At 37.8% G+C, this 17,764-nt stretch overlaps 1 protein-coding gene and 1 non-coding gene across 2 annotated transcripts in view; one reads left to right on the forward strand and one right to left on the reverse strand.

Moving 5' to 3' along the window:
• The window catches only part of CLIC5 (chloride intracellular channel 5), a 157,221-nt gene that overhangs the window by 36,565 nt on the left and 102,892 nt on the right, over positions 1-17,764 (forward strand). The gene's annotated exons all lie outside the window — the stretch shown is intronic.
• Positions 16,675-16,781, reverse strand: LOC140637417 (U6 spliceosomal RNA). Its single transcript, XR_012034536.1, has one exon. It is a non-coding gene; the product is annotated as a U6 spliceosomal RNA (small nuclear RNA).

Here is a 17,764-nt window from a genome sequence, read left to right on the forward strand (position 1 = left end):
TTCTTTAAAAAAAATTTTTTTTATTTACTTAGTCATGAGACACACACACACACACACACAGAGAGAGGCAGAGACACAGGCAGAGGGAGAAGCAAGCTCCATGCAGGGAGCCCGATGTGGAACTCAATCCCAGGACCCTGGGATCATACCCTGAGCCAAAGGCAGATGCTCAACCACTGAGCCACCCAGGTGCCTACCCTACCCTGCTTCTTAAGTGGAATTCACAATGTTGCTTCTATCTTGATGGGTTGAAATAAATTTGTTTTGAAAAATTGCAAAACCCCAAAGGAAGAAAACCAGCAAAAACAAAAATGAAAACCCTTGAGAAAACTTGAAGGTACGGAAGCCCAAGTCAAGTAAGAAATACTGGAAAAAAAAAAAAATTAAGCCCTGCTCAGAGAGATCAGTTGTTTTTTATTTCAAATATGAAAGTTTATCATATTTAAGGAAAAATATAACATTTTGATGTTTCCATTGAGAGAATTAAGACAGTGTTTAGAATATATCAGCCAGGTAAACATTAGTATTTTTACTAATGCGATATTTAAAATTTTTTTAAATAAAGTTTTCGGAGGGAAGTCCATTTAAGTTTATAGTTTTGAGTTTATTATTATCCCTTTTAAAATGAGGCAAAACTCAATAAAAAGGAACATTTATTGTCTCTTAGACAACAGAGTCATGGGATGTCACAAATCACCTGATCTAATGGTCCATTGTATAGATGGAGAAGCTGGTAACCCAATGTCTTCGTATTTAAATCAGAGCTCTTCATAGTTTCTGGAAGATTACATAGAATAGTAAGAGCAATGCTAATACTTAATGTAAATGACAATAAACGGCTACCAAGTATCCTGCCAGGTTTTATAGGGAGCATCTCATTTAATGCTCAGTAAGTTCGTTACTGTTGTTTCTTTCCCTTTTACAGACAGAGAAATGGAAGCACAGAGGACTCATATGACCACCCTAAAATTTACAGCTTTATCAATACTTGTGGGTTTTTTGTAAATCATCACAAACATATGCCACATTCAAATTCATAGATATATACTCAGATAGATGCCACTAGGCTTTTTATGACCTGTTTAGAGTTGAAACAAAAAATTATTCAATTTTGAAAGGTCTTCCTTGACTATTGTGAGGACCAAATGAGTCACAGAGAGCTGGGAAGAGCATTCAAAGATGGTGGTAAGTGGGTCCCAGGGAAGAGATGGAAGGCAGCTTGCCTTGGAATTGGTCAGCCAGGGGTCAGTTCTTTTCAGTGAGGTATAGATTTAGGTTCCATCATAGTCTTTAATAAATTAAGGGTCTGTTGATCAAGTATACATACAAGGAAAAAGCTGAATTCATATTGAAGCTTTGCAGAACTCTATGTCCTTGTGTTTATATTTTATTCTATTCTTTGGTAAAAGTACACAAATGCACACTTGACTATCCAAACACAAAGTTTTGTGTTGTTCTATCACAATTGTTTTCATATGGATATTTCCTCATGTTTCACTTTAAATAACTACATCATGTTATTCCATCACCTTGATGTATCACGATTTGCTTAGTCACTTTCCTATTGTTGAGGCTTTGGGTTGTTCCAGTTATAAATAGCGTTGCTATACCATTTACAGACAGTTTTTAATTTGGGGAATTTTTTTCTGATATGTATTCCTAAGGGTTTAATTTCTGTGTCAAAGTGTACAATATATTGGATCTTGCCATAAATTGCTAGATTGCTTTCTGGAAAGGCTAAAAAAATAAATTTCAAGTCCAATAACATTGAATTTTCTGCATTCAATTTTTCTGATTTATCCACCAAGAAATCTATTTATCATTTAAGTTGTTTTGATCCCACCACCATCACCTCTACCCTGACATGACTACTTCCAGCACCCTCACCTTTGCCAAGACAACCAAAAGTAACACCATGAACCATCAATACCACCACCAACATCATCATCCACCTCCCTGTCAGCATCACCTTCAAAATGCCATCACAACTTGTCACCAAGATCACAGTCACCTTCATCAACCAAACCACTACCCCATCTCTGTCATTCATTACCATCACCATCATCAAATCCACCAACACCAGCACTACTGCCACCATTACTTTTATAACCCCTACTCTCACTATGGTCAGCTATTTTCACCATCATCACCTTCACCATCACCACTACCAGCACCATCATCATCATATTCCATCGTCACTACTACCACATACCATTATTGGAGACATTCAGTATGTGCCAAATAATGTACTTACGTAAATGATTTTGTCCTCACAAAAAGTAATAACCTCCTGTTACTGACTAGAAAACTGATGTTGAGAAAATATGACCTTTGGTCAAAGACACTGATAAAATATGGCAAAGCCAAGATCCTTAGCTGACTTCAAAGCCCCTTCTCTGTACCGTCACTTACTTTAATTGATGTACTGTGGTCTTCCAAAGTTCTTTTGTCTACATCTCTTTAGTTACCACTGAGACTGAGCCTCATTCCATGTGGCTGTTTATTGTTGACACTTCTTTGTGTGTAAACCCTTCATTTATTTCTTGTGACCTCATTTTGAATGAAAGTTGAATACTGACTTTAAAATAATTAGATCAATTCTCAATTAGATCAATTCTCTACTTTTCTATGGTAAGACTTTCCCTTTAACATTTATTTTTATTTATTTATTTTTAAAGATTTTGTTTATTTATTCATGAGAGACACACAGAGCGAGAAAGAGAGAGAGGCAGAGACACAGGCAGAGGGAGAAGCAGACTCCATGCAGGAAGCCTGACGTGGGACTTGATCCCACTTGATTATTTCTTGTATTTGTATATTCTATTTTTTTTAAAGATTTTATTTATTTATTTTAGAGACAGCACACAAGCAGGGGGAAGAGCAAAGGGAGAGAGCATCTCAAGCAGACTCCATGCTGAGTGTGGAGCCCGATATAGAGATTGATCCCAAGACCCTGAGAGCATGATCTGAGCTGAAATCAAGAGTCAGACATTTAACTGACTGAGCTACCCAGCTTCCTATATATTCTTTTTCTTATGCAGTAAGTTCTTATTATAGCTTCAATCTACTTTTGAGATATGTATTCTAACTCATAATTTCTTCCTTGCTTTTAATATTGTTTTGGTAATTGTCCTTTGTTTTAAAATTTAGAAAGTAAATCCTCATTAATCCTTTTGGAAAACATTTTTTCTTTGACATTTTTTTTTCCTGTTTGTTCTTCTGGAGAAATTTTCAAATCAGTGTTTCAGATTTTGTAAAATATATTATGGAGACTTTAATTGTTATCATATGAACAAAGAGTTTTGTTACTTTAAGAATATTTGGCTTTTCATCCATGAAACAGATTTAACTTCCCATTATTCATACTATTATATTTTCCTTTCAAAATTATTTTATCTGGAACTAAATTTTTACCTAAGCAATTAATGGTATTTTTATCATAAGAATACGTAGGTTTTATGGCATTATGAAGTTATTCATCACCTAAGTATCAGGATATGAATAATTTTAGTGAATTTATCTTTTCCAACACATTAGCTTTTGCTGTAACTGCCAAATCTAAGATAAATAATTCAGATACTATAACAATTTTCTCTGTCACTTGAAAAACAATATCCAAGTTAGTAAAATCAATGGCATTTTTTTTAAACCCAAAATATTTCAGAAACGCAGGGCCCCTAGATGAGCCAATCTGGGAGATAGAGAGTCTCCTGGCACACGAATACTATTAATGTAAATTAATTTTGGATGCGCCCACTATGGCTGACTTTCTAAAAAAAACTGTCATGTGAAGTGAGATTTTTGAAAGCACTAAACTTCCTTTTCTCCTTTTCCTCTCCTTTTCTACTGTCTGGGGCTCCTATGTGCTGCCTTTGGCTAAGTCAAAACTGGGGTATAAGGTAGAAAAATTAGGGATCCCTGGGTGGCGCAGCGGTTTGGCGCCTGCCTTTGGCCCAGGGCGCGATCCTGGAGACCCGGGATCGAATCCCACGTCGGGCTCCCGGTGCATGGAGCCTGCTTCTCCTTCTGCCTATGTCTCTGCCTCTCTCTCTCTCTCTCTCTCTCTCTCTCTGTGTGTGACTATCATAAATAAAAAAAAAAAAAAAAATAAGGTAGAAAAATTATTCCAGAGACAGACCTCTAAGAAGTCAACCCAAGGCTGGCCTTGTTTGCTCCCTTTGTCCCAGAGATAGAGCACTGCCCCCAAGCACTAATGGGATCCTGGGGTTTGAGGACCCACCTTTCACCTCTCTGAAAGGTAGGGTCCTGAAGTTTGGAGATTAGATTTTGCAGTCACAGCAGAAATAGGTGAGTCCAACATTCCATGCATTTATTCCAAAAATATTACTGAGCTATGCAGGCCACTAACTGGATAAAAGCATCTGTTCTCCATCTTTTCTTTAATCTGTGAATGTAAAAGGGGGAAAATAAAATCATTGGATCAGGTTTATTCCTGGGTCCCCTTCGCTCTAGAATTAGTATGTTTGCTATCACAGAACAGATACTTGAAAGACTGGGTCAATGAGCTCTTCCAAATAAGAAAAACTAGTATTAGTGAGTAAGCCCTATGAGTACAATACGTCCTGGGTTTGCTCTGAAGGCCCAGGTCTCAACCTCAAACTCTGAGGCTCATTGTCACTGGCTTTAATCTTCTCAATACAATTTGCTTTCTACCCGCCCAGGGATCTACCTTTTGGTGAATTTGTGATCAAATATCAGTCCTTCCTGTGATTCTCCAGTGGTATGTATGTTTCCTGTACCCTTAGCCACACAGTGATGACCACATTCCTAGTACACACCCAGGAAGGGCAAGAATTGTTCAGCAAGGCAACGAAGCCCTCTGATGTCCAGAGACGACTCCTTCACTTATTTATTCATTCTTTTGTGCTTTCATCAATTTCTTACTGAACACAGTCTATGTGCCTGTAGTCACACCTTTTTTTTCTTGAAGATTTTATTTATTTATTCATGAGTGACACACAGAGAAAGGCAGAGACATAAGCAGAGGGAGAAGCAGGCTCCCTGAAGGGAGCCTTGTGAGGGATTCGACCCCAGGATCTTGGGATCATGCCCCAAGTCAAAGGCAGATGCTCAACCACTGAGCCACCTGGTGCCCCACACCTACACCTTTTTGCCCAACCTTATCAAATATGTCATTCAGCTTGTTAAGTACGTCATTCAGAGGATAAACTGTGACCAAAAGATAGTATTTTTTTATTTTTGAGCCAAATCAAGGTTTGGATATCCATTTGCAAAATAATTCCTTAATGTTATTCTGAGTAAAGGAGGAAATAATTAATTGGTCAGTCACCAACCAGAATGACAGTGATGACCTTCTTATGGAGGAATTCCTTGACTATTCATGTGGGAAGCAAAAGAGGTAAAATGCAGCCCCTGCAGAAAATATCAAGACCTTTGCAAGATATACAAATATCCAATCATTGTACTGCATACTTGAAACTAATATAATGTTATATGCTAATTATATTTCGATAAAAAGATATTTTTAATGTTAAGAGCAGAGCTTAAATAAGAACTGGTAAACTAAGGATGAAAACTAATTTTTTTTTTTTTTGGTATATTTTTCCTTGCTTGTTCTGGAAGAATCTTAAAATCAGATACTATATTCTTTCCGTTTTTATAGAATATACTGGAGGCCTCAATATTGTCTTATGTGTAATTTTGGAGTAAGGAGATGGACAGAGAATTTGGAAGGCAGGAATTTCCAAAACTAAGACTTGCCATGTTATTTTCAAAACAAGCTATTGCAACTGTTACACCATTAAACACATCAGGTTTATAAGCCTCGAGCCCTTGGGAATCCACTAATGAAATACTTGATATTCTGCAATGCCACTGAATTTGTTCAACAACCATTTATTTATTTGACAAATACTTCCTGAGCATGATTGTAGCACTGTGTATGCTCTGGGAGCAAATGAAAAAATGTATAAAACATTGTCCCTAGCCCTCAAAGACGTTGCAGTGTGGTTGGAGAGACAAGATTTACAGAGTGAAAGGAAAGCTAATAATAGAACACAGCTTAAGATTAAACAACAAGGATAAAAATAAATAAATTGCCAAAAGATAAATAAGTGCCAAATGAAAAAATAAAAGTGACGCTGAGTTTCCAAAGGAAGAAATTACTGTCAGAACAGACGCCCTGCCCTGGCAAGGTAAGATTTCAGCAGCCTTAGAACACAGAGAAGAGATGGGCAAGGCCATGAGTGGGGAAGCTTTATTCCAAACACAGCCATTGGGTCAGCTAGTGCCCCAGGCAAACAAATGACTCTCAGGGTGGCTTAGTCAAGCCAAGTATGCAAAATGACCAGTGACTTCCGCCAAAATGGCCAAAGTGAGAGCCCAGGATAAATGCAGGTTGTCCACAGGCTTGATGCAAGTCTATCCTAGAGTTTTCAAACACAATTCCAAGAGATTGAATACCCAGAGGCAAACAAATCCAAAGAACAGGAGAGCTGCAAGCATTGATGGGGGAGCTGGGGCAGTTATGTCATTTAAAAGGAACTGAAGCACGGGACAATTGCCAGGTAGCCATTAAATAGCACATTTGTGTACACAATGCATTCTGAAACAAATGCCTATACTTGCCTGTAGTCAAAGTGCCTTTTGCTAGAAGGAAAGCATTTTCTGCTTCATTAGTTCTTTTTTCTTCTTCTAATATTAGTCAAAGACTTGAAAATTTCTGCTCTCTTCTGAGGCAAAGGTCACAGCACAATATAAAATAGGAAAAAGGAAATGGCCATTAGGAGCCAAGACACCTAAATTCCTGTCCTGCTTTTGCCATTGATACCATTTGAAACTTGAGACTTGTCAGTTAACCTTTCTAGATCTGCATTTTTCCCCACAGGATGATGGTAATATCGTCTACCTTAATTACTTTACAGGGTTATTTGGGATTGAGTAAAATGATATGGGGGAAAATGCTTAACGTATTGAGCACCTACTTTGAATCAAGTAATCTCACATTCTTTATGTCATTGAATGCTGAAGACAATGGCTCATATTAGGTGTTAGTAGCCCTGTTCCTTGATAAGGAAACTAATGATTTGGAGAGGTTAGATGATTTGCTCATTGCACAGAGATTGTGATTCAATTCTCCAAACCTTAGAGCTATTTTCTCCTGTAAAGCCCATCTGTTAGGTTGAAGTTCATGGCCTGAATGTCTGCTCTATCCTCCCTCAGCTTGGGGCTCATTTTGCTTTGGAAAGATCTGAGACAGAAAATTGAGAGGGCAGCCCTTGGGGTGAAATGTTAGCCTGTACCAAGCTCACAGAGTGCTGTCTAATGAAGCTAAGGCAGAAAATGGGGGTGGGTTTTGAAGATGTGACAGAGTGTCCAAAGCACAGGCTGCTACCACCTTCATATACTTAGTATGTTACATGTCTCAGCCAGAAGCGCCTGAGTTGAGATTATTTCCCAGCTCAGGGCTTCCGGGAGGGTAGATCTTGCCTTCCATGTATGGGATTAAGAAGATTCTCTAATAAGCAACATTCTCAATGTTGGCTGCACATTAGAATCAACTGAGGAATTTACAAATAATCTCAGTGCCCAGGCTGCACCCCAGGCCAGTGACATTAGGATCTATGGTGATGGGAGATGGGAATAACATTTTAATAGCCCCCAAGTACAGCCAAGTTCTAGAGCCACTGATCCCATAGGATAGAGGAAGGGTCTCCCTAAAGGGCAAATTTGGTTCCCGGTATTTCAAGATCTTCTAGTAACAGGGAGAAGCTACTCAGGCATTTTCTCAAGTAGCATCTTTGTTTGTTTGATTGATTTCTGTTCTATTAGCAAGTGATGAATAGGAGTCCTAGGATCCTACCCTAGGCCTTCCTCAAACATGCTAATGTCACCCTTAAAAAGTAATAACCCCTTGTATTAACATAGCATTTTATCGCCATGTATCCTGCTTATTCTTAAAACTGGCTCTTCAGATATCATTTAAGGACAAAAAAAATTGTTCAACTTCTTTCTTACTGGATTTCTCTTCTCTCGCTCTCTATCTAATCTTATTAGATATATTGGTGGTGATCAGTCTACTGGTTACAGTGATGATCAGCACAGGAAGGACAAAATAGGAAAGACTCTTCCCAGATAGAGATAAATCTACAGATAAATGCATCTATGGGTAGAAATTTCATCTTACAAAGTGATGCAAGTCTCTGTCCTTTGGTATCTCTCCTTTCTGTATTTGGGGTCTTCTTTATGGAGCTTTCAGAATCAAATCTTAAAGTTTCCTGTGCTGATATTGTCAAGGACAATGAGGTGGGTCTTCCTGTGTGTGCAGAATAAAGTACGAAGGCTGTGGAGAGCTGCAAGAAAGTGTCTGGGCCTCAGACTCTTCTTTCCCTCTGCCTCCATGGTGATGGAGCTTCAGTGGCATGAGGATCACGAGGTAACTTATCAAATAAATAAATAAATAAATAAATAAATAAATAAATAAATAAAAACAAAAAAAACGAGGTAACTTATCAAAAGTAGTAGGTTTCCTGGCCCCATCCTCAGACTCAGGGTTTGTAGGAGGGGCCCAGAGAGATGCATTTTTTAAAGCTTGCTCAGGGATTCTGGTTCAGACTGTCCTAGGAAACTCCTCTGGCCTCAGACCCTTTTGGAATGCTGGCCTTTGTGCTATCAATTGCCTTCTTCTGCGATGCCCTTTTAAAATGTAGATATGACTGCAGTCTGAGTCACTAAGTTCCTCTCTGTGGGCAGATGTGAGGAAGACTGCAGTAGAAGGGTCTTAGTACCCTGCTTATTGAAGGGACAAGGGGGAAAGTGAAGACCTGCTATTGTGAGAGTTTTGGTAAGGGATGAGAGTTCTGAATCCAGGGACGGGTCCAAAGAAAAGGGAATTGGCTTCCCAAAGGCAAATGTGGTTGATTTCACATAGCCCAGGGGAGCACTAAGAGGGCTATGCACAGTCTAGCTGACTATGGATTAATTAGAAAAGACACTTCTTGAAAAACAAACAAACCAAAAACCCAATGTATGAAGTAAAAGTTGTAAAAAGCAAAAATTGAAACATTCTCCCTCTTAATCTCACTATTTTGAAATAACCATTATTTACACTTTATGTGCAGCCTTCCAGGCAATATATACCATAACATTCTATATATTTTACAAGACATGAGATAAATTCATGCACTTTTCCATAATTTATTTTCTCTTTCATTTAACAATATATCCTGACATCTTTCCATGTCACTATATATATATTCTTTTCTCAATATCCTTCATTATATGGATGCACCAAATGTACCCAATCAATCTGCTGATGGATATTTAGTTCACTTCTAGTTTTCTATTTCAAACAATGATGCAATAAACACCTTTGAACATATACCCTTTGTTTCCTTAGGAGTTTCCTATCAATGGGCTTGTTGAGTCTTCACATGACCCTATGTCTTCAAATATGATAGATAACTGATTTCCAAAGGTTGTACCAATGTACACTCACCACTCATATTGCATATTTACCTAATTTTTCACATAAGTCTTTAAAAATTTTTATCAATTAAATAAGTGAGAAATCTTCCATTGGTGCAATATGTTTTATAGCTAAGTGGTGTGCTTTTTCATATACTTATTAGTCCCTGAGATCCTGCAACTAGTGGTTCATACCTTTTATCTAGGAGTCAAGGCTCATTTTTGTGTTTTCCCACACTTATTTTCTTATTTTCACTATGGCATCTGTTGATAAACAGCAAATAGTCATGGGTGGCAGAGAGCAAATCCCATGGAGAAGGGGATAAGCAAGGGAGTCATTTTCCACTTAATCAAGATATCAGAACCAATAACTTATTAAAAAGCACTGCTTTTATTATTTAGTATGTAAACTTTAAGAATTAGAGCAGCATGTTATATTCTGCAAAGCACAGTGCTGGGAATAAAATAAAATCTTAAGTTATAAAAAAAAATCTTAGGTTATTTACAAAGAAATGAGTGCATGTGGACAGATAGATCTAGACACATACCATATGCTGGCTGTGTGCTGGGCACAGAGAAACACACATAAGAAACACCAGTCCTGCTTTCAAAAATTTAGATTTGTTGGAGCTGTGGATGTGTAAAGTGATGATTACAGTCCAAGAAGTGATTAATGGAGGGATGAGTAGATGTCTTCTGTCCTTGAAGATCTTAGCTCTAGAAGGCAACAGATTCATAAACAACTTCAATGTAGTGGCACAAGAGTAGAGGTTTGCATAAGGTGTTATGGAAGCATTAGCATTTTTTGTTCATTTGTTTGGGGTTTTTTTGAGAGAGAGGAGTGGGGCTGGAGAGGGGCAGAGAGAGAATCTTAAGCAGACTCCATGCCTAGCATGGAGCTTGATGCTCAATCTCAAAAAGTTGAGATCATGACCTGAGCTGAAATCAAAAGTTGGAGGCTTGATGATTGAGTCATCCAGGCACCCCAGGATGCAGTTTCCTTTTTTTTTTTTTTAATTTTTATTTATTTATGATAGTCACAGAGAGAGAGGCAGAGACACAGGAGGAGGGAGAAGCAGGCTCCATGCACCGGGAGCCTGACGTGGGACCCGATCCCGGGTCTCCAGGATCACGCCCTGGGCCAAAGACAGGCGCTAAACCGCTGCGCCACCCAGGGATCCCTGCAGTTTCCTTTTTAAAGTGCATCACTGTGCTGTTGACCCATGTCCACCTTAAAATAGCCTTTTAAGATCTTTTTTTGGTCATATGGACCATCTCTTACCCATAGCCCTCTATTCCATGCAGGTTCTAACTGTTGTGGATATAAACCTCCAGCTGCAAACATTAAAAAACCCAACTCAAGATGGTTTGAGCCAAAAGGGGATTTTAGTGACCCTCAGGACAGGAGACTCTAGGGTATTAATTTTTAGGTACCAAGGGATCTAGTCACTCAAATACTACATCAGAACTTGGGCTTTCTTTTTTTTAATAATAAATTTATTTTTTATTGGTGTTCAATTTGCCAACATACAGAATAACACCCAGTGCTCATCCTGTCAAGTGCCCCCCTCAGTGCCCCGTCACCCATTCACCCCCACCCCCTGCCCTCCTCCCCTTCCACCACTCCCAGTTTGTTTCCCAGAGTTAGGAGTCTTCATGTTCTGTCTCCCTTTCTGATATTTCGTACCCATTTCTTCTCCCTTCCCTTCTATTCCCTTTCACTATTATTTATATTCCCCAAATGAATGAGAACATATAATGTTTCTCCATCTCTTGGTCCTTGTTTTCTCTCTGTTGGCTTTACTCTTAATTATACTCTGTTTTAGTGGTGGCAAGACCATGCAAGCAGCTCCAAGACCATGTTGTAGTTTCTCTGTAAGTCCAGCAGAAGGAAAAATTGTCTCTTAAGCACATTTCTGACAAAAGCCCCAAATCAGAGCAAAGTCTGACCTCTTTTTATCACATGATAATGAGGATTCATATTGTATCTTCTAAGAGTTACATAGAAACAGCCTCAACTAACTTTATCACCTGGTGGAGATAATCACAGTTTTAAAGAAAATGATTCTTTGCCAACTAGATCATAAATGTCATGAACTCAGCATTACATAGTTTGCTTTGCAAGTCTATTAGAAGACATGACTTTTTCATTTTAAAAATGGAACATTGGCTCCAAGTTGATCATGTGCCCATTTTGAACCAATCAATGTCTCAGAGGGATTCAGTGCTCCCTTTGGCCAACATGAGTCACCTGCCCACCCCAAAGCTCCACTCGAACCTAATGGGCTGTGAACGGAACAGTGTAGATTCCAGGAAGGTGCAGGGGTCCCTTAACAAAAGTGCAAATGGATTCTGGTTGTCAATCATTGTAACAACTCTTCGCTTTTCCTTTCAGAATTCTAATCTGTTTGGTCATTATGGGCATTTCCCCAATTCCCTCAACTCATTCTTCATTCTCCTCCCACCCATGGACAAGCTGACTCTCCCTTCCCAAAATTCCTTATCTTTCTTCTCCCCCAGGCAGGGTCCTTCTTAACACCATGCACTGTTTTGAATTATTAAAGGCTCTCTCTGGTCAATTGGCAAGATGGGCCTGTTGGCTAAAAGAAAATTAGATGTGTGCATAAAAATAATATGGATCAACAGCTTTTTGGGAATTTTGTTATACATGTATTTATTTTGAATCCTGTCCAAGACTTTTAAAAATATATTTGTGTAATAGTTGTATTTTAATGTGATCTTGCTGTGACTAAAGTATGAACTTTGCCATTAAGTGAGACAATTACCAGAGCAGTAAATCCTGCCAAAAATTCATGGTGCTGCAACAGAACATGACCTCAGATCACTTTTTTCTGGTTGCTTGTCTACCATTGGTTTCCCTTTCTCTAGAGGCTAGGTATTTTTTAAATTTTTCGTGTGCCACATTTTGGTGCCACTTTTTTTTTTTTTTCAGTTCTTCTCTGGTGTCTCTTAGGTTAAGCAGAGTAAAGGAGGATTCCAGAATTCCCAGATTCACCCATGCCTTATCCAAGACCAGTCATTCACTGATTCCAATCCAATAAACAATTTTTAAGTCTCTATCATCATCCCAGCCTCTTCCAAACTCATCCTACTTCTCACACACTGGAAAGCACGGTGGTTAAAAAGATAGGCTTTCGCGATGGACAGACCTGAGTCAGAATACCAGCTGTGTTATTTATAATTATCTGTGTGACCTTGGACAAGTTACTTAACATTTTTAAGTCTCTGCTTCCTTATTAGTGAAATGGGACTGATGGTACCTGTCTCATGGGGTTATTACAGTGATGAAGTGAGCTTATGAGAGATTCAGAGCTTCCGGCACATGGTGGGCTGTTAGTAAATGTTAACCATGATTATTATTACATAAATATTTCTCATGTCTTACTTCAAAATTATTAGAATCTTTTTAAAAGCCCCACACTATAATGTCCATTTCACTGATGTCAAACTTTGAGTAAAATAAGGACAGAATCCTTAGTCAGGGAGGACTCTGAATAAAACAGCTGCCAGTTATTCATTAATTCATCCCACCAACAATTATTTTTTGAACATGTACACTGTACTAGGATTACGAATAGTTTGTTTATAAGTGGTTTTTTGGATGTTGTTGTTTATAAATCTATAGCAGGGAACCCTTACGTTCTGAGGGTCATGCGAAAGAGACATATAATTGGATACATGTCCTCAAGGAGCTTTCACTCACATGGAAAAGACAAAATGCAATCTATGATTGTTTAGCAGCAGGAAGTGATATGCACAATGCATGCACGTTCTCGGAGGGTTCTAGAATGAACACAAGCAGCACTCCTCCAAAACACTGGTGGAAAGAATGAGCAATGAGTGAATCAGTGGGTGAGGGATGGTTGTTGACAAGGACTCAGGGCTTGGCTTCAGTCCAGCCCACTCCCAGGCATCTCCCTGGGAGACTGGAGGCAGACTGCTGTGGGGACCAGGATTGATGGTAACCTTAGGCATGCCCAAGGGCACAATAGTTTATAAAGGAATAGATAGAGCTAGCAACCCACCCTAATCCTCTTCACAGCCCAACCTGTGACTTCATGTGGGTATAATGGCTTTAGGACTCTCCTCCCCTTGTCTACACCCAACCTGGTCCTCCCACAGAGACACTGTGTAACTTCTGCAGCTGTCATCAAATCCTGCTGGTCCCTTCAGCTTGAACCTCAAGCCCTTGGGATTGTCTGTGAGAGCCTCTGTAAAGAGTGTAAGAGTGGGACAATCTAATTCTCTTAGAAATAGCTGCTACCCTGGGCAGAGTGAAGGGGTTCAACTAAATATCATTAGGTACATAAAAGTTGGAGCTTGTATCTAATGATGTGCTTATACTCTGGTACTGGACAACGTGAACATTTCTAACAACAACAAAAAAAATCTCCCTAAAAGGATCATCATTATTTCATAATAAATGTCCTTTTATCACATACACACACGCTCTCTCAGTCTACATATGCTTATTTTGTTGTTTTATTTTTTATTTCAATGAAGGTTTGTTCTACGTTATTGATTGACTATAGTTAGAAATACTAGGTCTCATAAAATGTTCGTTTTATATATCTGAAGTCAATGGTAAGATGAGATCTGATATTAAGGATTTGAAAAGAAGAATGTGAGGAAAGGGGATAAAAAAATAAAATCTAATGGCTTCACATTTTTTTGAAGTTTTTAAGAGTCTTGATCCTTTGAAAAATTTATATACAGATAATTCTCATTTTGGGTGTAGAGTCCTGTATGTTTTAATCTATAACCCCCACCACAAACAAGATACAGAATAGTTGGATCACCTGAACTAATTCCCTATGCTACTCCTTTGTAGTCTCATTCCCCTGCCAATCCCAACACCCTGCAGCCACTAATGTGCTGTCCATTGCTATAATTTTGCAGACATTCCCAGAATGTCATATAAATGGAATCATTCAGTATGTAATCTTCTGAGATTGGCTTCTTTCACTTCTTATACTGCAGTTGAGATTCATCCATGTTTTGTTCTTATTCATTTTGTTTTATTGCTAAGTGCTCTATCATTGTATGGATGTACCACAATTCTTGAATCATTTAGCTATTGAGGGACATTTACGTTGTTTCCAGTTTGTGTCAATTATGAATTATGCTGCTATGAACATTCATGTACAGGTTTTTGTGAGAACCTGTTTTCATTGCTCTATCCTAGGGAACACTTGGGAGACGCTGGCCACCTGAGAGATGACATGTGGGTCTTACGGTTAGCGTATATGTGACTTTATATGGAATTACCAAACAGTTTTGTCAGAATGGCCGTACAGCTTTGCATCCTCACTGACAACGTATGGGAGTTTCAGATACTCTGCATCCTTGCTACCACCTGGGGTTATCATTCATGTATTATTGTCACCATTCTAGTAGGTATACTATGTTATAATTTTATTTGTATTTCTCTACTCAGTGATGATGCTGATCATCTTTTGATGTGCTGATTTGCCAATTGGCATGTCTCCTTTGATGAAATGTCTGTTCAGATTTTTGCTAATTTTTAATTGAGTTGTTTGTTTTCTTATTTTTGAGCTGTAAAAATCCTTTACAAATTCTGGATGCAGGTTCATGATTTCCTCCTCTACTTAATTTTGAAAGAGATTGTATAGAATTGGTATTATTTCTTTCTTAAAGATTTGGTTGACTTCATAATGAGGATCTCTGGGCTTGGAGGTATTTTTGAGTAGGGAGGATATTCCACTATGAATTCAATATCTTTAGTGTACATGGGGCTGTTCATTTTATCTCTTCCTTCTCGAATGAGTTTTGTTAGTTTGCCTTTCAAGATTTGGTTCTTTTCTTTCAAGTCTTTAATTTGCATGCAGAGAGTCGCCTATATTATTCCATTATCATCCTTTTATGACTGAATTTTGTAGTGCTAGCCCATCTTTTGTACCTGAAACTGATAAATAATATATAACTTCTCTCTTTTTCTCTTCAAAACTCTAGCTAGAATTTTTATCAATTTTATTGGTCTTTTACAAGAATTAGCTTCTGGTTTCATTGGTTTTCTACATTGTTTTATCTTGTTTCAGTTTCATTAGTTTTTTTTTTCCCTTATATTTATTATTTTATTCCTTCCTGCTTTCGGTTTTGCTGGTTTCTTAAGGTACAAGCTTACATTTGAGACCACGATTTCCTTCTAAAAAGAACATTTCAAACATAAATTTCTTTCTAGGTGCTACGTTAGCTACATCCTGTAAATTTTGATACACTGTATGCTCATTTACATTCAGGTCAAAATATTTTCCAATGATCTTTGAGACGTCTTTATTGACCAACAAATTTCTTAAAGTGAATTGCTTAATTTCCAAATATTTAGAGATTTTCCAGAAACATTTTTTATTGATGTAATAGATTCTATTATGGGCAGAGAATGTATTTTGTATTGTTTCATTCTTTTAAATGTAACCCTTGCTTTGTGACCCAGAATTTGATTTATTTCGGTGACTATTTCATATGTACTTGAGAATAATGTGTATTCCACTGTTATTTAGATGGGATAGTCTACAAAAGTTCATTAGGCCAAATTGGTTGGTAGTATTACTTAGGCCTTTTTTATTCTTACTGATTTTGTTGTTGTTGTTGTCTATCTGTGCTATCAATTACTAAGAGAAAAGTTTTGAAAAAAAAAAGTTTTATAGTCTCCAACTATAACTGTGATTTGTCTCTTTCTACTTTCAATTCTGTCAGCTTTGCTTCATGTATTTTGAGGCTCTGGAATTAGGTATGCTATATCTTTTTTTAAAAAGAATTTATTTATTTATTTATTTACTTACTTATTTTGGAGAGAGACAGAGAGAGAGAGCATGAGCAAGGAAAAGGGCAGAGGGGGAAAATATGCCATTTTATAGTAAGTTTTATGTTTGCTCTCTTTTTTCCCCCTGTCAAATCTATTAGATTATTTGAAGATTTCTTCCCATTACATTTTAATATATCTATTGGATTTTTTTTTGTATCTCCTTTATAACTTTTCTACTTGTTGCTTTCAGAGTGGTTACAACACACATACGTAACTTTCCTTAATCTGCTTATGGTTCATAGTTTGCCACTTCAAGTGAAGTATAGAAACCCTACCACTATGTAAATCTCTTTACCTCCACCCTTTATGTCTTATCATGGAATCCGAATATATTTAAAACCCCATAAGACATTTTATAATTTTTGCTTTGCACAGTCATACACAAGTATAGATATTACACAGATTTGCTTGTCATCCTTTCACTGGGGCCATGCTAATATTCTCTGTATTGTTCTAATTTTAGTATATGTGCAGCCAAAGTGAGCACTAAATAGGTTTTTGAAGTCCTTTGCTGGTAAATGTTTATCCAAAACTTGCACCAACTTTGTGAAACTATGATTATTAATAGTACAGTCTATGAAAAAAAATAGTACAGTCTATGTATGATCAAGGAGGTGTTTTTCTCTGGACAATGCTATAATTGACTCTAACCAATTATGATGTGACATTAAAGGGTACAAAATGAAGACTATTTATCCTGAACTAAAGTAGAGTGTGGAATTGAAAACTAGAAATATGCACAAAAATATTTTATCGTTGAAACTGCCTTTTTTTTTTTCAACATGAACATTTATTATATCAAAACTACTGGTCGTCTGAAGGGATGTCCAAATGGAAGATATTATCTAAAAATTAAAAGGCAACTGGTCTGTTTTCAATAAGCAGTAGATATTTGGAGAAGATGAAATAGAAGCCAACTCTGCTACGTTTGGAATTAAGGAGAGTGGAGGTCATACCAGACATTGTTTAGATCATAGCCAAGAAAATGATCACACATGTAAAGCATCTTTCATCTAAAAATAAATAACCCTCAGAGGCATTTTATGCATATAATTTTATTTACCTCTGCCACATTGTTATTGCAAATACTGTCCAGAGTCCAGAGTGGGGAAGCGATGAGCACTCAGTAAAGGTATCAGCCACCCTCTGTACCCTTGTCCTTCCCGGAGATGCAGTCACTGGCTCTGAAGGTACAGCTGTGAAGGTGACTGTTTCTCTAAAGGCTTTGGTGATGTAAGACTGAAACCAAGGAGGAGGGGAGAGGGATGAAACCTCCCTTTGACTGAGCTGTTGCATACTGTGAGGGTTACAAAGTTGGGTTTGATGACTGTTTCTTCAGTGAGAAAAGCATTTGGACTTGGACTTTATGGAGAAACAGCCTGCCATAAAGGGCAGTTAGGATACCTTGCCATCTTCTCCGCCTGTTAGATGCCCACCTATTCAGGAAGTTTCAGCCCAAGTGCCTTCTGC

The sequence above is a fragment of the Canis lupus genome, chromosome 7, assembly GCF_048164855.1.
Source record: "Canis lupus baileyi chromosome 7, mCanLup2.hap1, whole genome shotgun sequence".
NCBI classification, from domain to species: domain Eukaryota; kingdom Metazoa; phylum Chordata; class Mammalia; order Carnivora; family Canidae; genus Canis; species Canis lupus.